The sequence below is a fragment of the Pipistrellus hanaki genome (assembly GCF_964339955.1).
Source record: "Pipistrellus hanaki genome assembly, chromosome: 4".
Classification (NCBI taxonomy): domain Eukaryota; kingdom Metazoa; phylum Chordata; class Mammalia; order Chiroptera; family Vespertilionidae; genus Pipistrellus; species Pipistrellus hanaki.
In genome coordinates this window covers 15,506,162-15,514,399 of record NC_140506.1, presented here as the reverse complement: position 1 = coordinate 15,514,399, position 8,238 = coordinate 15,506,162, and positions in this window count along the sequence as shown.

Here is an 8,238-nt window from a genome sequence, read left to right as displayed (position 1 = left end):
ATGGTCTGGGACTTGAAACTTTACTTCCCTTGGCTGACACAGTGCTACAGTTTTTTCTTCACATTTATTTGACCTTTTTTATAGCTGCTAAAAGCACAGATTATTGGTACCACGTTAAGTCTATTTTCTTCTGCTTCAGCTCCTTTGGGAAGGAAATAAATTCTAGATTCTTGATAATTTTAAATCTTTCACATCACAGTAGATTACTATATAGATGTATGTACGTTTGAAACAACACCTCTGTTTGATGATGAGAAAATTGGTTTTTGGTAACAGATAGACTAGGCTAGTGGTCAGAAAACATTGTTAAGCCATGCTTACAAAATTTGTTACAGGGATGCCCTATTGATGATTATTTCCATACTTACATATATGAAATATATTAGATGCTTTTGCAAAGAAAAAGTATTCTAAATCACTGGTTAATATAATAATAGGTAGTAAACAGAAATTAACCCAATCATTAAAGTTATACTTAGTTTTGTGTCCACAAGCCATTCAAAATAATCTTATAAACAGTTAATCACCCTGTAGTATGAAAATTTCAGCTTAACAAGTCCGAGTGGAGTTTAACCTAGGAAGACCAGGCAACTTTGTTCAAGAAGAATTTATTTGTGTACCTTTCCATTTGATATTTCCTTGAAGGAGAAACATGAAATAAATGGTAAAAGCTAATTGAATGCTATTTTACTTTACCATAAAAATCCAAAGAAATAATGAAGAGGAAATCATTTAACCCCTATAAGTACTACAAAGTATAACCAATATACCACTTTACAGATAAAGAAAATGCAGCTGGGAATTATTATTTTCCTAGAGTTACAAGGCTTACACTGATAAAGTTCACACATAGAGCCTCGTTTTGACTAATAGCACAGCCTAAGCTTTCTTCCCTTCCTCCTCCCCCAGAGCTAACCCTGAATGCTTAAGCACTTGAGGAGGACAAATGGACACCATGACATAGCAGATTGGATCAAATAACCTTCCACATAGTTTCTAAACTGAAGATTCTACAGAAGAGTTAACAGATCAGGTCCACATCCAGAAGGAGTTGTCAAAGGGCCAAAAGACTGAAAATGAAAATGAAAACACAGTTAGAGAGAGAAGAAATGTTGTTTAATTTAACAGACATAACATAAGCAACTAAAACCAACTATTGGTTTTCTGTGCTTCACAGCCTGCCTTTGGGTTGGCGCTCCTGATTGCCAGCTATGCAGGTCTTCCCATGAGGGAATGTGAGCAAGGGCAGCACATCACGTGGCCAGGACTTCCACCTCCTCAGGCTGTGTATCAAACATTCCAGGAACCATTGTGCAATGTTGACTTTGTTTTCTTGCTCTTACCATCATTAATGTTGGTCATCAATATTTGACCCTTGAACTACTTCTGTTTCTATGATCCATTCCTCTACTTTTCTGCCCATTTCTCATTTTTGACATATTGGTCTGATTGGTGTTGGATTCCTTTGTAGAGTCTCCTTTGGACAATCCTAAAATTCATGAGCGGTCTGGTTGTCATCCTGATGCCACCGCTTTAGACAATGCCACTCAGTATGAGAATAGGAAATTGATTTTTAAATGTCTACTCACATTTTAGTCAACTGTTCTAAGTCTGAAATGTACAATACCTACAAGCGTTTTTTACGCGTTTCTAATTTTTGTGTTTGTTCTAAATGGCAGTTTATACATGAATCTGGGATGCTAACATCAGAAGGAAGAGTGAACTGTGCAGCAATGTTATAAGACGTGCTCTCTAATATATATAGAAATAAATGAATTCATCAGGTGACTTCATTTATAGATGACACTTAAAACGAACTAACAAAAACTGTGTATTTGGTCAGACCAGAAATTTAAAACAAATAATAAATTCCCACACCACCTTAATGTGTCCAGAACTCAATCTAGTGTCATTTTCTCAGTGGATGAATTAGGATGTGTTCTGTATGTACTGTTACGGGTAGGACTCACCATTAACCAGATATCAAAGAAGTAAACACTGAGGAAAAAGAACTAACTCAGACAAGGGTGGCTCATCCTTGTCAGATTTGTCATATTTAAGCTTAATTAATAACTTAAAATAGTGATGTTTAGAAATATGTTATGATGGTGGTGAAATGCAGACAAAAAAAGATGAATCTCAAGGTAATTGAATTTGATGAATATATTCAGAGTACATCATTGTTATGCTAATTTTAAAATATTTTACTTTTTCAGCTAGAAGCCTATGAAGCTGTATGTCAAAATTTTGTTAATATAGAAAGATAATAACTATATACATATATATATATCTATAATGTTATTGTCTATTAAAAAAACTAATGTCTATATTTAATGGGAGCTGATGGGCTCTTAGATAAAAAGACTGTCTACATATCTTTCATTAGTGTAAATTCTAACCATTCTTCACTTTTGTTCTCTTACAAACTCAGATGCTTGGAAGGACCTCATCATTATGTGTCCCTGACAGCTGAGAGTGGGATATTTGACACCAGATGTTAAGCAAGATTCGAATATACTCTTCGTATCATCCTCGGTGGTAATTATATGTCATTAGAGGATTATTAAAAACGACTTGAATTTTCCTGTCCAAGAACATGGAATGCATTTCGTAAGTTGTATTCTTGCATGCTTTTCACTAAAGTTTTATACTTTTATGACATAAAGCAGAGGTTCCCAAACTTGTTTGTGCCGTAGACCCCTTGCCATGTTTTTCGGTTTTGGGTAGACCCCCTACTTACTTGATATTGATTTTTTTGTAAATTTCTAACTGTAGTGAAGTTTAGTGTTAAAATTTAATAAAAAATAATGTACCTACTTTTCTCCAGCATTCTCAAACAAAATAACACTGATTCACTATAATTTGTATGATAAACTACCAGTTTATATTTTTTTAAAGATTTTCTCAGCACTTTCCTATTCAAGATTCAGGAAACGAATGAACGTATTTTTCTCACATTCATATTTATAGAGTGATGAATTGAACAAGTCGGTGCAAGTTCGCGAAGCTTTGAGTCAAAAATTGGCAAGAATGTTTACTACGCGTATGCTTGTAACAAGATGATACTGGTATATCATTATGTGCAGGTTTTTATCCTACAACTTACACAATTTTATAAACATATATAATAAATTTTTTACTTCATAGGTACTTTGATAAATAATTTATATGTTTTTATATTATAAGATAATATGATGTAAGTAAATAGGTACTATCAGTGTATGTTGAGATCCACTATCGTGGACCCCCATTTTCATTTCATGGACCCCCCAATTTTTTTTTCGCTGACGTAGACCCCTTGCAGGTTGTCATAGACCCCTGGGGGTCGATATAGACCACTTTGGGAATCACTGACATAAAGGATTGAACTTTTGTTAGATGTAGTCTTAGTTACTCTGTGTTTTCTATCTGTTGGTAAATAGATTTAAAAATGCAATGAGATTTTATATATTAACTAGTAGCCCTGCTCACAAACCCATGCACAGTAGCTCTCTGTGGGGACGGACTGTTCCGTGTCTGCTGCCCAGAGGCTCTCCACTGCCCAGAGGCCCTCTGTGGCCAGGGCAGGATGCTTGCCTCATCGCCAAAGCAATGATACAAGCATCCTGCCTCAGCTGCTCATGCTGCCTGCTCTCAGCCACTGTCCCCCTAGGGACTCCAGCAGGGCTTGAGGGGGCTGGGCATTGCCATCTTGTGGCTATGGGCGCCACCATCTTTGTAACAGAGTGATGGTTAATTTGCATATTGTACTTTTATTAAATAGGATCTTATTTACATTTGATAAGTATTCCCTTTGTTACTTTTTAAGTATTTATTTGTTAACTCTAAAATCTTTCTTATTAGGTTTGCCATATAGACACTTGTCAATCAAATCATTTCCAAATGATGAAGTTTAATTTCTTCCTTTCCAATAGTTTTTCTTTTATGCATTTACTTACTAATTTTTGCATTGGCATGTATTTCCATTATAATATTGTACTGAAGTAATGAGAGCAGATTGTCTTGACATGTTTTCTAATTTAAAGAACATGCTTTTAACATTTCACCTTCGTAATTTATTTTTGACATAAGTTCTGGTAAATATAAAATTTTAAAATATATATATTTTTATTGATTTCAGAGAGAAAGGGAGAGTGAGAGGGAGAAGGAGAGGGAGTGGGAGAGGGAGACAGAAACATCATTGATTGGCTGCCTCCTGCACCTCCCAGCTTCCCACAGGGATAGAGCCCAGGCATCTGCTCTGACCAGGAATTGAACTGTGACCTTCTGAATCTTAAGTTGATGCTCAATCACTGAGCCATGCTGGTTGGGCTAAATATAACAATTTTAATTTTTTATTCTGTTTGAAGCTTAAGAATTATTATCAGCATGATTATTGAATTTCATTTTTTTATTTATGGAAGATAATATTTTATCTCATATTAATATGCAGTGAAAGATATTCTATTGGTGATGAAAACTTGCATTTCTGATATATCTAACAATTAAGATGTGTTAATTTGTTATCTGTTTCAGATTTTTGCATTTATATTCATGAGCCAGGATTTACATAACTCTCACTGTGATCAAAAGCTCATGTCCTTAATCACTGCCTTAATCTTCATGACCCACATATTACACAAGCATGTCTGTACTAGGAGATAATTGTCTTATAGACAAATTATTAGAATTAATATAACTATAAATTGAGAAGGTAATGAATGAATTTTTTTTATTTAAAAATATATTTTATTGATTTTTTTTTTACAGAGAGGAAGGGATAGAGATAGAGAGTTAGAAACATCGATGAGAGAGAAACATTGGTCAGCTGCATCCTGCACACTCCCCACTGGGGATGTGCCCACTACCAAGGTACATGCCCTTGACCGGAATCAAACCTGGGACCCTTGAGTCCACAGGCTGACGCTCTGTCCACTGAGCCAAACTAATTAGAGCAGTAATGAATGAATTTAATATGTATCTTAAATATATTCCATAATCCTGGACACATTAAAGAAAGCATGTTTCCATATGAGTACATATCTATCTATCTATCTATCTATCATCAATGTATCTGTATCTACATTAACATGGATCTAATTCAAGCACATAATGTTCAATACTACAGAAAAAAAATAAGTATATGGGTAATAACACTAATGGAAATGTAAACTCTCATGTATAAATACTATATATGTTTCATAGGTATACATAAATGGTTGCACATTTAAAAAAATAATTCTGTTTTTTGCCCCTGGAGATCAGAGAAATGGAGTAAAGCAGGAAAAGATGAGAAATAGGGCTATAACTTTCTATGTATATTTTTTGCATATGTATTTATTAATATATAAAACAAGAGGATAATTAATATAAACAGTGGCTAAATGATGGGTGTATAGTTATATTAATTTAATGTTAAAATGTATTAATGCACATATAAAATAAGTGAGATATGAAACATAAGCTTTTGAAACAATTTATATGTTTTTTTTGTTTGCTATTCTTTAATAACCTCTTCATTGTGATTTTTTCACAATATCTGGAGAGAAAAAGTTAATTTTAGCATCTTAAAAAATTAGTAATACTAATTATCTAATTGCCGCAAACAAACTTTATATAAGTTACCAAAATTGTTCCATGTTTTAGTTTAAGGCATTTTATATTTCCTGGCTGCTTTTATAACACTTTATATACCATATAAAAAGTTTAAAAATTTAACTTAATTTTAGTGCCTTCCCTGATTCAACATATTTTCCTTTCTCATGGATACAATACAGGTTTATCATAAGTTTAATTTCAACACTTTCATTTAAGGTGTCTTATATTGTTTTGTGTTTGAAACTGATGAGGAAAAAAACAGGTGTTTTTCTTTTTTTCTTTTTCTTTTATTTTTTTTTAATATATTTTATTGATTTTTTACAGAGAGGAATGGAGAAGGATAGAGAATTAGAAACATCAATGAGAGAGAAACATCAATCAGCTGCCTCCTGCACACCCCCCACCGGGGATGTGCCTGCAACCAAGGTGCATGCCCTTGACCAGAATCGAACCTGGGGCCCTTGAGTTCACAGGCTGATGCTCTATCCACTGAGCCAAACTGGTTAGGGCAAGATGATTTTCTTGACACCTGCAGCCATGCTTGTTCTGTATATTCATATATGGCACCTTTGGCAAAAATGAAACAGTCTCCTTGAAGCCAGCTGGATGGTCCCGTCCATTTCTCCATGCTACAACAAAGAACTGTGTAGAATTAAAGGGAAAATACAATAAGGAAGTGGCACTGCAGGTGAGTTTCAGGATAAATGGCTGAGTCACTGAAACTGAAGTAAATGATGAATTCTTTGCCTCCCATCATTTCCATTTTAATCTGCCTGAATACAAATAAAACACTGAAATCGAGTATGGTCTAGAAAATATGCATTTGAAGGTTTTACCTCTAGTCAGTTGGATTTAATTCTACTTATTGTTTTGAAATTCCAACTGAAATATGAAGAGCAATGATAATAGCAAAGTGGCTGCTACCTTGTTGATGATGAGGTACAGTCTCACCTTCTTCTGCTTCATTTGCAAACTCTAAAAGGAGGTCTATTCTCTGACAGGTCACTTGTCATTCTTTCCCGTTTTATTAATATTAGAATGTAGAATGCTTTAACTCAGCACCAGGAATAATTCAGCTATCCTATTTTATGTTACCTCTTGGATTTGGTATTTTATATGACAAGAATCTAATCTAAAATAAATTTTAATATGTCACCATTTTAATGAAAAAGGGCTACCTCAAAAGCATTAATATAGTTCCTGCTCGAATTCATAGGGCACTGCACTAAAATGGGGAGCCAAGAGAAGTGAAATGAAACTGTTATATCGCTGTAGGTCAGTAATCATATATGCTATACTCTATTCGTCCCCAGATTTAATTTCAATCAGCAAGAGGGGAGCTTCAGAAAAATCACACTTCAGAGATAGGTGAGCTTTTATAATAATATAATGTAATCCTTTCACTTAAGAAGTGGGCATATTGAGATTTCTGTAAGAAGTTATTAACCTTCTCAAGGCCATTCAATAGCCACCCATGGTGGTATATCTTGATGAATAATATATGTTTTTGTGTAATTATAACTTTACATAGCAGTATACTCAACAATAAAGCACATTTCATCATGCAATATATCAGTTTTCCTGGGCAATGAGAATAGATTCCCCTTTGGGTGGGCTGTCTATTCTCAATATAAATCTGAAAAGTAAAATTCCAGTTACAGCACAGGACACCCAGTTAAATTCAAATTTCAGATAGTCAATGATTTTTTAAAATGCATTTTACTGATTTCAGAGAGAAAGGGAGAGGTAGAGAGATAGAAGCATCAATAATGATAGAGAATCATTCATTGGCTTCCTTCTGCACATCCCACACTGGGAGCTGAGCCTGCAACCCATGCATATGCCCTGATGGGGAAATCAAACCATGACCTCTTGGTTCATAGTTTGGCACTCAACCACTCTCTGAGCCATGCCAGCTGGGAAATTGATGATTTTTTTTTTTAAAGAGTAGGGATGCCCTTGTAATATTTGTAAAATACTTATGCAAAAATCATATTAACCATTTATATGAAATATAAATTTAATTGAACATTTTTATTTTCAAAATCTGACACTCTAAACCTAATCCCCAGTTACCTTCAAAGCCTAAAAACAAATTGAAAATCTCCTAATTCATAGGACAGTTTTGGTTTTTATTAAATTTTAGTTCTTTATGTCTTATACATTTTTGTTTTTTTTGTATAATAAATATATTTTCCCACATTATAAGTTTTCTTTCATTTATTTTAAATTATAGTTTGATAACCAACATTTTAAATTTAAATATAGTCAAGTTTTATTCATAGTTTTATTATACTTAATAACTATTAGTGTCCTGTCCTTCCATTTCCAAAATTATAAAAAAACTAGAGGCCCGGTGCATAGAATTCGTGCATGGGGTGGGAGGTGTCCCTTAGCCCAGCCTGCACCCTCTCCAATCTAGGACCCCTCGAGGGATGTTAAACTGCCCATTTAGACCCGATTCCACCGCCTGCCTGCCTGCCATCCTGATTGCCCCTAACCACTTCTGCCCGCCAGCCTGATCACCCCCTAACCACTCCCATGCCAGCCTGATTGATGTCTAACTGCTCCCCTGCCAGCCTGTTTGCCTCCAACTTCCCTCCTCTGCTGGCCTGGCAACTCCTAAATGCCCTCCCCTACAGGGTTGATCACCTCCAGCTG